The 13406-nt window shown below is 32.2% G+C and overlaps 2 pseudogenes; both read left to right on the top strand.

Moving 5' to 3' along the window:
- Positions 1-25: 25 nt before the first annotated feature.
- On the top strand, positions 26-2755 carry LOC131856469 (ATPase family AAA domain-containing protein At1g05910-like; annotated as a pseudogene).
- Positions 2756-8931: 6176 nt separating this feature from the next.
- Positions 8932-13169, top strand: LOC131856468 (ATPase family AAA domain-containing protein At1g05910-like; annotated as a pseudogene).
- Positions 13170-13406: the final 237 nt, after the last annotated feature.

The following is a 13406-nucleotide window of genomic DNA, read 5'->3' as shown; positions in this document are numbered from 1 at the left end:
GTTGATGAAACAATGAATTTTGTTGATATTGGGGTATTGTGGTGCTGATTTAAAAGCTTTGTGCATAGAAGGTGCTATTAATTCTTTTTGTAAGAAATATCCTCAAGTATACACTAGTGATGATAAGTTTGTCATAGATTTGGATTCTATGAAAGTAGAGAAGCATGATTTCTTGGAAGCTATGTCTACTATTACTCCTATTGCCCATAGAGGTGCAACAATACAATCAGAGCCAATGTTTCTAGTAATAGCTCCATGCTTACAAGGACATCTAAAAATAATCAGTGATTATATTTCTAAGATCTTCTACGTAGTGGCCAAGGGTGATAAAAAGGATTCCCTGAATTATAGTTCTCGCAATCTTGCTAAGTTACTTGGATGTCCCTATGGTTCTTCCATTCCATTTGTTGACAAATCAAAACTTCTACTTTGTGGGAAAGAGGGTACTGGCTTGGTACGGTTAGAAAATGCTTACATAGATGTTTACAAGTCTATAACATGAGTCTTTTTTTTAAAAGTTTTGAATTGCATGGCTTGTAAGCTAGCTAAATTTCTAAAGGATGCTATATTTGTACTTTTCTTGCTAGGATAACATTAGCCCTAGAGTATTACATGAATTATAGAGGTTCCATGTGCATTGTCTTGGACTTCCATCACCTTTGTGTGACACAAGTGCATGAACCCTTGAGGAAGCACTAATACACAATGTGGGAGAAGCAAGGATGACTTCTCCTTCTATCTTGTATCTGGCTCAACTTGAAATTTGGTGGGAGACGGTGTGTATATAATTACATTAGCACACTTGATACTTTTGAAGTTCTATGCCTTTGGGATTTCTTGTGATATATTTGAAATCATTTTGTTTTTATTGCTAGACATTCCTAAAATGACAACATATCTGATTTTGTTTGTTTCACAGAACTTCATCGGCCCACGATTATCCAAGAGTTGTTCTACTAGCTATACTGAAAGAATTACCATCAGACCTTCCTTTATTACTTCTTGCAACCTCCTCTTTGCCCTCTGACGAATTGAATGGAGAAGCTCCATTCTTGTTTGGTCGTCACTATATATATGTATCAATGATATCATTGTTTTAGTTTTTGTATTTTTCCTACTTAGTTTGTTCAAGATTATGCTTAGGCATGTGAATCCAATCTGTATAGTATTGTGTACCAAATACATCGTTAGGTTCTGACTCTGTATAAATTGAAGTTTTCATTGATTTGAGTGTACATGAATTCAATGGTATTTGGTACACCTTGAATGCATTACAAATTTTATTTTGGTTTAGTATAATAGAAGGTAAAATCATGAGACACCAATGGCATTTCTCTGCAAATGAATCCAATAGATCTCTATTTTTCTAGCAGATTAAGGGACATACTCCTTTAATATTAAACCTGGGAGCTAGAGATTAATAAGAGCTGACCTAAATGGATTACATTCTTTTTCTTTAGGTGTAGTTACCAAGTAGAAAAACCAAGTTCTGATGACAGGTGTAGATTAATCTCGCAACGGTTTGACGTTGTTCTTACTATCCCTTATCAACAAGTGGTAATTCCTCCTAAAATGAATGTTTCTAATCCTAAACTTCCAAAGGTACCAAAAGCAGAAAGAGGACCAACTGAAACTAAGCTACGTGTCAAGGCAAAAGAAGAGGAAAATGCTATTCAACAACTCAAAATATGTTCTCAGAATCTCTGCAATAAGTTTTGTAGTGATGCATCAATCATTATTTGGTTCATTTCTTGAGGATGTATTTACCAAGTAAAAATTAATTTTGAGTGCTTACATGTATCCACATCTAATGTGTTGACTTCTATATGAAAAATGGTTTAGTGTCTTCCATTACCCTCTCATGGATGAAGCTGCTACTGACTATTATTCAATAGTTCAAAATCCAATGGATAACACTACTTTACTACAATGTGTGGATAATAGGTTTTACTTGACATGCTTAGCATTCCTTCAAGATGTGGAACTAATTCGGGCCAATGCAAAAGTAAGCATGAATGGGCATGCCGATAATCCTAGCAACTTTATGGGGTTGACCAAAAAATTATTTTCCATTCATTCCTAATAATAACTATCATTAGTTTTGCATAACAAACATATAATGGTGATGATTACAATCGAGCTCGAATTGTCAGCAGAGCATAGGCACTAAGGGATGCGGTATGGTTAAATGTGCTAATAGAGACATACAATAATTAAAGTTCAAATGTTTTATGTCGAGTAGTAAGAATTTATTTTTTACTTTGCTAATCCTTGTCTTACGTATAATCAGGTTCTTGGCATGCTTTCTCAAATGGATCATGCACTAGTTGCCCTTTGTGATAAAATTGTTGGTCAGGGTGGGCCAACTTGTTTGTCAGAGGATTCAACTACAAATTTTCCTTTAGATACTGTTTCTCAACCACTTCATATTACAAGAGCAACTGAATTCTTATGCAACATTCAGCCTCATATAAATGTATCTCAAAGTTACAAGGTCTTGAAGAGCTCAAAGTAGAATAGTGATAGTGTTCAAGGTGGAGTTGTGCTTTGCACCATGCCACTTGTAATCCTTTTTTAGTTTTTATTTTTATAATTAGAAGCACAATTGTATTGAAATTTTCAGAACTTTTTATTTTCTATAGGTGAAGTTGTGGCTAGGAACTCTGATCCATTTGCTGAGGAGAGATCACAACCCATGGAGATTGATACTCCTGGGCATAATACTCTAAAAAAAAATACTCTCATGTTAGTGTAACAAATTATGTATTTAAAGGTGTGCAACAATGTGGGGCAAATAATCAAGAAAGAAATAATGAATCAACCAGAATGCAAATCCTCTTCCAAAGTGACAATAAGCAATCACTTGGTAGAACATATTGAATCAATATAATATAATTTTGTAAGATATATTCAGAACATTTGAATTTGGTCCTATGATGTCACAATCAAAGCAAAATTTTAGGGCACTTATCAAAAATATCTTAAAGTATCACCCATTCTTAGCATTTAAGTGTCATACATAACAGTTTTTAGAATTAAATTAAAGCACTCTATAATGTTTAATGGTGGATTATGTACATATAGTTTTATCGTCTACTAATATAGCTATCTCTCTTTTCATACCAACATCAAAGAGATTAAATGTTTCCATAGAGTACAATTTCTTATATAAATATATATATTTTTCTTTAGGTAGCCTATAATTTTCAGAATGGAAATCATGGATTTCATTTAAACACAACATCTTAATTTCTCTATACATCTGAAACATTTCCTAGAACTTGTAAATTTATTAAAATTGATTAATATCTAAATTTTCCTATTTGTTGTAAGGCAGTCTTCAGTATGTATTACAGAGTAATCCATGTACAAACACATTTTGCAAATTTCACAGTTTCAAGCTATTGAAATTATACATATGAATTCCATTTCTCATCATCTGTCACAGAATCATATTTTTTGGAGGCTTTGTGTTTATCTAGTGACTACAAATTTTTCCTGCAGAAAAGTAGAAAACATTTTTAACTATTGCTAATTTATATTGTAAGGATATGAGATTGAAACATGCTCACCAATGTCAAGCATCTAAAGACCCTACTACAACAATAAGATATTGTTTCTAAACACAGAAAAAACTTTATATATGTTGAAGATAGCTAAAACGACTAGGTCACACGCATGACCTTAGCATGTCATGGCCACACAAAAATAAAGGTAAAGATGAAGGTTAATCTGATTATATAAACTTAAACCAGAAGGAATGTGCAAAGCTATTTATAATAAAAATTCATCTGCAAGAGAACTTCAGCATTTCTTTTCATGAATTGAAAGGGAATGCTCATGGCAAATGGATTTTGTACAATAAAAATAAATATCAAAATAAAAAAAATAATAAAATTTACAAGCTCCTTTCAATTATTATCATATTTAATAATGTTCTATCTAATAAGTTGTAACATGTTGGCTATTCAACAAGAAGGTTCATTTTTATTTATATTCCATCCTCATTTTGTTCTAGGCCATTCAATACACACAATTTACCATAATAATTATTGTTTTGTGGGATTAGAAATTTTAGCCTTGAATTAAATTCAAGTGGTTTTTATTTTATGAAATTGGTTCACATATCTAATCAACTTATTGTTTATGATGTCATTATTCAAATATATAAATCAAAATATGAAATTCTGATTATTTTGTATAAATCATATTATTTCTTACAGTATGGAATTTCTATTTTCACTTTCTTATTAGTATAATATATTTAAGACGTGACTATCTCTTACATTTATGTTGGTTATTCATGTATTTATATTAGGCATAGTTAATTTAAAAAGGATTAAAATATTTTACTTTTATGTAAATATAATCCATAGTATTAAATGGTATAATTATAACTAGATTTAGTGGTATATACACAAATAAAACAAATGTAATAGATTCAAATCCTATCTTACTTACATAATAATTATCTAAAAATTACACTTTTTATTTGGATTTCTATATTAAAATCATCATAATGAATAAAACCAAACTCCCTTTCCTTGTCCAACAATGAAAATATATAGGAAGCTATAATATTAAGATGTTTATATGAATATTTTAAACTTATTTTGGTGCACCTTAATATAAATAGATTTTAATTGTAATGTATTGGGGTGGTATCACATTAATAGTGTGTTTCCTTACTTAATATCTATTTTTTTTCTTTATGATTTTTTCTACATGTACATAATATTGGTTTAGGGTATTGAGAATGAAAAATTCATTAGAATCTTTAGTTGCAGACCGTGTTAGATGTGGAAGTCAAAATATTGTGATAATTTAATGAGAACACAAAATGTGTTTATCTCCATATGCTTGTATAATTATGTATTTCTCACAATGAAAGATTAATATTTGAGAGTTAATATAACAGAAATTACCATTAGAAACAATGTAGAACACTAACCATGCGAGATGTAGAATTCAAAGGATTGTGATACTTTGATGAGCACACAAAATGTGTTTATCTTGGTATCCTTGCAAAGTAATGCATTATTTACATTAAAGGATTAATATTTAGGAGTCACCTAATTTAATAGAAATTGTTTTTTGAAAGTATGTAGAATTATTTTTTTGTTGGATTCATTTTGGTGTGACTCACCCACATCTTCACCTCTTAGGGTTGAGTTTTAATGAGATGCTAGAATATATGTAGATTTCGTGTGATTATCTCATTTTATATTGTTATGACTTATCTTCTGATATTTATCTCAATAATCTCATTTATAGTTAATGATCTATTATTTGAGGGTTATCTTACTTGAGTTCATAATGATCAATAAGTCATATTGAATTTGTATCATCTTGGGGGTCTTTGCCTTTCAATAAATAAAATGATATTTTGTAGTTGATTTATCCTAATCAGATTTAATTTTTTCTTCCTAATTCATGTTAGGAATGTGATTTTGTTTGGTTCGTGGGTTGGCATGACATATTTGTTTTCTGGTATTATGAGGATTGTCCTTAAACTTTACAATTTTGTAATTATTAATAGATATGATCATTAGGAAATCACAACATTGTAATTTGATGTTAAGGTTTCTAAATAAGCAAATCTCTTCAATTTCTTGTGTGAGTCAAAGAATAAAGACCATACTATGACTTATAGATTCACCTTCTACATAAACGAAGACCCTCCCTTAAACACATTATCTTTCTCAAATTCCAACTAAAAGACTATATATAAAAACCTTATACCAAGAAAATCACCTCCAAGTTCACACCAATCCTTTTTTGCTCTATCCATGTACTAGATTCTATTCCATAGATACCGTATACATACAATTTAGCAATAATATCTTTCTTCCTAGATTAGACTCAATGAATTCTTATGAAATACATATGTTATTTAAGATGGCCTCCCCATTTGAATTGTTTCCTCCCTCTCCAACCCATTCAACTGTAAAACTAGTTTTATTCTTTTTTTCTCCATGTACGAAGAGAATTAATATAATATATACAATAATATTATAAAATAAATATAATCTTATAAATGCGATAATTCTCAAGTAAATAAAATAATCTCAAACATAGCCTGTAGATGGATCATGACAAGCATATGCATGACCATAATCCTAAGCTCAAGAAAAGGTACCTAGAATCGATGTCTTGCCTCATCGAAATGTAGCAATCCACACCAATCTACGCAGTGCATATTATTTAAGTGTAAGTAGGTCAATCTCTTACAATGCATCTCTGTTTTTATCATGGCTGGGAAATCTAACAAGTGACGTGCAAAGAAATAATTGGTTTTGTTCTTGAGATGGTGTTTCACTCCTTGTGTGCAATGTTTTAGTTTGCCCCAGTTTGCCACCATATATCTCCTTGTATTTTTATGGTAATTGTATATATTTTTTTAATGTATACAAAAATGCACGCGGTTTAGAATTAAAAAAGGTCTCTTTTGCCAGAGAATGTTTCCTTGTGTCATAAGCTTTTTAGTATTTGTATGGGTTTATGATTTATCACTCTTATGTATTTGGAACTCATATTTAGACATTTTTATTGTGTATGCAAAAACCCCTTCTATTTTTTTTTTATAATACCAAGAGGATGTATAATTCTGGCTATATCCAATTTTCAATTCACTTGGGTTTATCACCGGGGACCTAAACCCACAATAATTGAACACTTATCTTCTGGTGATTGTTCCCACTTGTACTCTACAATTTTGTTGATGGTTTTAAATTTTGCAATGCCTTAGGTTTTCTTATGGAATATAACTGAGGTCTTATTTATGAATTTGGAGGGGCTAGGGTTGTATAGTTCAAAGAAAAATAAGGTAAATGGAAAAAAACAATCATCTAGTGAATTTATTGCATTAGTGTACTCTCATACATCAAAAAGGTGTCTTCTTTGGTGGTGACCTTAAAAAACTGATATCTTGTTTGGTGGTGAGCTAGTATAGAAGTTGTCCTCCTAATTTTTTGTTTAGATGTTTATGAAGTTATTTGATTGTCAATGAACTTAAAGTTTGCAAGATATATAACATTTTTTCAGCTTTAAATAGGGTAGAATAATCCCCTTCTCCAAGGGCATTCATTGTTATATTCTTAAGTCTTAACAACTTCAGTTGATATCATAGTTAATGAACACTTATTTTAAAGACATGTCAATATTGTTGCTACCAATGCAGTGTTTAAATCAAAATGAAGAAAAAATCATATAAATGTAAAGAAAATTCTTTGTTAGTGGTGGACATTATTAAAATTTATTGGATTACATATCTACAGGTGAATTTGCCCTTAATGTCCCGGGATGGTGGTTCCAGATGAAAGATATTGGTGAGGCAATTTTTATAGAATAAAGGGAATGTGCTTGTTAACATCGAAGGTCAAAGTTTGGAATAATGAAGAAGAATGAACAAAAAGATCTTGTCTATTTGTTCTAAATTGGGTGTAGATTTTAGTTTGGCTAAAATCTAGTGCATTCTGACCTATTACTTATATGTCACTAAGCTACTAGTTTACTTAGTGGAAGAGTTGAAAAACTTGGACTGGAAAAAAGTTTGACAATCCCAAAAAAACTTCAAAGACTTAGCAGACTGAAAGAAGTTCAAACTTCAAAAAATCGCCAAATTTTCTAAAGAGAAGAGTTTACAGGAATTAATTAATTGAAGACCTTTAGAAGAATAAGGAATAATCAATTTATTTATTTAAAAAGAATAAATAAATTTGTAAAAATATTATTGAAAAACATGCATACTACTGAATTTAAGGAAAATATTTTAGAGCTCAAAAGGTGTTCATTACACATCATGGATAAAAAAGCTAATTCATTGCATATCAAGTTTAAGTTTCAATATAAATAAAAATTACAAATTATAATTTCAACGTTTAAAATGTATAAACTTTATTTTGATTAAAGCTTAAGAAAAGCTTTTTGGGTGTACTCAAAATGGATGGTAGTGTTGCAGCTTAATGTCAAGGAACAATATCATTGTCCACAAGAGTCTTAAGCATAGGATCATGATATGAATGCAAAGAATGTCCCATTGATGGCTTGCCTTCTTCTCGTAAACGCTACATCATAATTTCATTGGTCAAAATCTATAAATTTCTTTTGACAAAACTTGATCATTCAACAATAATGTAGAAAAGATCAAAGGTCAAGTGATCAAGAAGATATTTAGAAAAAGAATTAAGGTAAGAACCAAGTAAGAGCATTAAATTATCTTGTTATAGAAGCATTTAGATCAAAGATATATCTATGAATATGATAGGATTATAGGCATATAAATGCTATAGTAATGTCGGCAGCACTTAATGATCTTTGCAAGTTATATACATGTTTTCATTTATAATATATGATAAGGTATTTGTTTAATAATCTATTTGGAATTTAGTGATATGGATTGCAAAATGGGAAGGCCGATCAGCCTTTCGAGTTCACGAGAGGTGAAGACTATTTTCAGCAGTTCCCTCCACAAGTTGCAGTCCATTGAAGTTAATGAATTACAATAGTTGTCTGATATGTGCTTTATATTTTTTGTTACCAGTCTTAGATTATATGCTCAACAGCTTAGAAAAGTTTAGTACTAAAGCTTTATCATTTGCTTATGTAAGTTTTCAACTAACTCTAATTTATTCTTAGCTTCAACATGCTAGTGTTCTTCTGCATTATACTTGGCAGAGATGAAATGTGTGCTGAGTTAAAAAATAAATCATTTTTTCTTTCAAAAATTTCTTCCCTTCTCATTGATCTATTCTTTGTGAGTCATGGATACTTGAGAATTTTGTTTATTACAATACGTCCATCACTCTATGTTTTGTTATGTAGATCATTGTGGATTTATCATTTTTCTTGTAAAAGCCTCTATATTATTTTGATTTCTTTTCTTAGGTGCATAAAACTGTTGGTCCTTCAAATCAAACACATAACATGAACATGCAGGTAACTGATTGAGTTCTCAACTTCTCTTGTCAAATATGTAGGCATATTTCATGATTAAATTTGTATGCTGAAGTTGCTTATATTGGCAATCACATACATCCACTCCACATCATTCTATAAGAAAGAGGACAAATTATGTCAATTTAGAGGATTATGAAATAGATAACACAGACACAAAGGATGTTGATATGATGGTAGGACTTTCTGCAATCTCCATTGTTTTTGTTTTTTGTGAAGATATAACTTCTCTTGCCCATTACTTTGTTGTATAATATTATAAGTTTGGGTATCAATGGCTATAGAGATAAACATATTGCCCAACTACTATTATAGTTGACAATAACCCTAGTTAGGATGAGCAGTCCAGTCCAATGCAAGAGAAGAGGACAAGAGATATTGTATCTTTGCCATGGCGAAAAGGACTTTGGCCTCGAAAGTCAACCATCTGACATTCTTCTCAAGATTTTGAAGACCAGGAGATGATAAAACTGAACAGGAGATTGGGGATGGAGGACAGGAAGATGAAGAAGATGATGTTACGAAAAAGGATGAGGAGGGTAAAGAACAAGAAGGAAGGAGACGGTATTCTCTTTGAAATCGTACTATGGCAAGGAGGTTTTCTCTTGAAAAAGAAGAAACACGACGACTCCAGTCTCCACCACGTAAAGTACTACATAAAGGAATGGGAATTAAAAATGCATGTGCTGCGAGACGAGGTGTCTCAAGGGTGGAAAAACATCATCATGCACAAAGAATTGATGATTCAGATGATTCTCTTCTTGTGGATGAGATGGATGTTGGTTCATTATCATGGATGCATGTGGGAAATAGAAACTTTGGTCAACAATGGGTTTGTGGCCGAATTGACATGCATAACGCAACTGCTTGGGGTTTGAAAGTTGCAGAATCTAGATGGTGACACCAAGGTGATACATTTGGTTATGGAGGTGTAGGTGCACAACCTACTGAGCCTAGTTCAAAAGGTGGAGCTGAAATTCAAACCTTGCGGGTTGATGAAACAATGAGTTTTGATGATATTGGAGGGCTTTCTGATGATATTGATGCATTGAAAGAAATAAATTTTTTCTCTCTTCTCTATCCTGATTTCTTTGGAAATTATCACATCTCTCCTCCAAGGGGAGTCTTATTGTGTGGTCCTCCAGGAATTGGAAAAATGTTGATTGCAAGGGCTTTAGCATGTGCAGCTGCCAAAGTAGGACAGAAAGTAAACTTTTACATGCGAAAGGGAGTTGATGTGCCTATTAAGTGGATTGGGGAAGTTGAGCAGCAACTGAAATTAGTTTTTTATGAAGTGCAAAGGAACCAACCAGCCATAATATTTTTTGATGAAATAGATGGTCTTTCCCCAGTGAGGTCTAGTAAACAAGAACAAATTCACAATTCTATTGTATCTACACTTCTTTCTCTAATGGATGGTCTAGACTCTAGAGGTCAAGTAGTGCTTATTGGAGCGACAAACAGCATTGATGCTATTGATGGATCTCTTCGTCGGCCAAGTATTTTCCTTACCTGATTGTAAAGCACGAGCTAATATTTTAAAGATCCAAACAAGAAAGTGAAAGAATTATTTATCAGAGGAATTAAGAATAGAATTAGCAGCAACTTTTGTGGGATATTGTGGTACTGAGTTAAAATCTTTCTACATAGAAGCTTCAATTAATGCTTTCCATGAGAAATATCCTCAAGTATACACTAGTGGTGATAACTTTGTCATAGATTTTGATTTTGTGAAAGTAGAGAAGCATGATTTCTTGGAAGTTATGTCTACTATTACTCCTGTTGCCCATAGAGATGCAATAGTACAATCAAGGCCATTGTCCCTATTAATAGCTCCATGCTTACAAGGAAATCTAAAAATAATCAGTGATTATATTTCTGAGATCTTCTAGGTAGTGTCCAAGGGTGATAAAAAAAATTCGTTGAATGACAGTTCTCGCAATCATGCCAAGTTACTTGGATTTCCCTATGGTTCTTCCATTTCATTTGTTTACAGACTAAGACTTCTAGTTTGTGGGAAGGAGGGTGTTGTCTTGGAATGGTAGAAAATGCTTTCATATATGTTTACACATCTATAACATGAGTCTGTTTTTTCAAACTTTTGAATTGGCTGGCTTGTAAGCTAACTAAATTTCTGAAGGATGCTATATTTATAATTTTCTTGCTAGGATCACATTGGCCCTATAGTTCTACACAAATTAGAGAGTTTCCCTCTGCATTGTCTTCGACTTCCATCACTTTTGTCTGACCCAAGTGCACGGTGTGTATATCATTACATTAATACACTAGATACTTTTAAAGTTCTATGCCTTTGGTATTTCCTGTGATATATTTGAAATCATTTTTTTTTATTGCTAGAGCATCCTAAAATAGCTACATATCTGATTTTGTTTGATTCAATGAGCTTCATAGGCCCGCGATCATCTAAGAGTTGTTCCACTAGCTATACTCGAATAATTGCCATCAAACATTCCTTTATTACTTCTTGGAACCTCCTTTGTGCCCTCTGATGAATTGGATGGAGAAGCTACATCCATTTTTGGTCATCGCTATATGTATGTATCAATGACAACATCATTCTGCAGATACACCTCCTAGTTCAGTAATAATTTCTCTCACACTTAATCAAGTTTTCCAAAACATCATTGAATCAAATCATTGACCTTATAAGAAAATACATTAGGTCCGTAACACAACACAAACCCTACAAATCTCATAGATATTACAAACACATTGGTTCAATCTTGACCATTACATTACATGAAATTGGATTTACATTCTTCTAGGCATCTACAACCACTCCTGGATCATCGCACTTTGAATCTTGTAACTCATCGTGCATTTTTCACTTCATACTATGCTTAGGCATGTAAATCCATTGTGTATAGTATTGTGTACCAAGTACCTTGTTAGCTTCTGCCTCTGTATAAATTGAATTTTTCATTGAATTGAGTTTACATGAATTTGACGGTATCTGGTACACCTTGAATGCATTACAAATTTTATTTTGGTTAGGTATAATAGAAGGTAAAATCCTGAGACACCAATGGAATTTCCCCACAAATTTATCCAATAGATCCTAGTTTTTCTAGAAGATTAAGTCATAGACTCCTTTAATATTAAACCAGGGAACCAAAGATTAATAAGAGCTAACCTAAATGGATTACATTCTTTTGCTTTATGTGTAGTTACCAAGTAGAAAACATAGGTTCTGATGACAGGTGTAGATTCATCTCGCAACTGGTTGAAGTTGTTCTTACTATCCCTGATCAAAAAGTGATAATTCCTCCTAAAAATAATGTTTCTAATCCTCAACTTCAAAAGGCACCAAAAGCAGCAATAGGACCAAGTGAAACTGAGCTACGTGCAAAGGCAGAAGTAGAGGAGCATGCTATTCGACGACTCTGAATATGTCTTGGGGATGTTTGCAGTAGGTTTTATAGTGATGCATCAATCATTATTTGATTCATTTGTTGAGGATGTATTTACCAAGTGAAAATTAATTTTGAGTGCTTATATGTATCCACATCTAATGTTCAAACTTCTATATGAAAAATGGTTCAGTGTCTTCCATTACCCTATCATGGATGAAGGCGCTCCTAACTATTATTCATTAGTTCAAAATCCAATGGATATCACTACTTTACTGCAGCGTGTAGATAATAGGTGTTACTTGACATGCTCAGAATTCTTACACGATGTGGAACTAATTCAATCCAATGCAAAAGTAAGCATGAATGGGCATGCTTATGATCCTAGTAGCTTTATGAGGTTGAACAAAAATTTGTTTACCGTTCATTCCTAATAATAAGTATCATTAGTTTTTCATAACATGCATATAATGGTGATGATTATAATGGAGCTCGAATTTACAGCAGAGCATATGCACTAAGGGATGCGGTATGGTTAAATGTGCTAATAGATATATACAGTAATCTAAGTTCAAATGTTTTATGTCAAGTAGTAATCATTTATTGTTCACTTTGCTAATCCTTGTCTTATGCATAATCAAGTCCTTCACGCTTTCTCAAATGGATCCTGCACTAGTTGCCTTTTGTTATAAAATTGCTTCTCAAGGTGAGCCAGCTTGTTTGTCAGAGAATTCGACTACAAATTTTCCTTTGAATCCTGTTACTCAACCAACTCATATTACAAGAACAACTGAATTCTTACACAACGTCTAGCCTGATACGAATGTATATCAGAGTTACTAGGTCTTGAAGTGCTCAAAGCGTAATAGTGATCCTAATCAAGGTGGAATTATGCCTTGCACCATGCCACTTGTAATCCTTTTTTATTTTTGATATTTAGAATTAGAAGCACAATTGTATTGAAATTCTCAGATATTTTTATAATCTTGGGCACAATACTCTAAAAACTTAATGCCCTCCTGTTAGTGTGCAACAATGTGAGGAAAATAATCAAGAAGAAATAATGAATCAACCGGAATG

Source organism: Cryptomeria japonica, chromosome 7, assembly GCF_030272615.1.
Source record: "Cryptomeria japonica chromosome 7, Sugi_1.0, whole genome shotgun sequence".
Lineage (NCBI taxonomy): Eukaryota > Viridiplantae > Streptophyta > Pinopsida > Cupressales > Cupressaceae > Cryptomeria > Cryptomeria japonica.
This window is presented reverse-complemented; position numbering and strand designations above follow the sequence as displayed.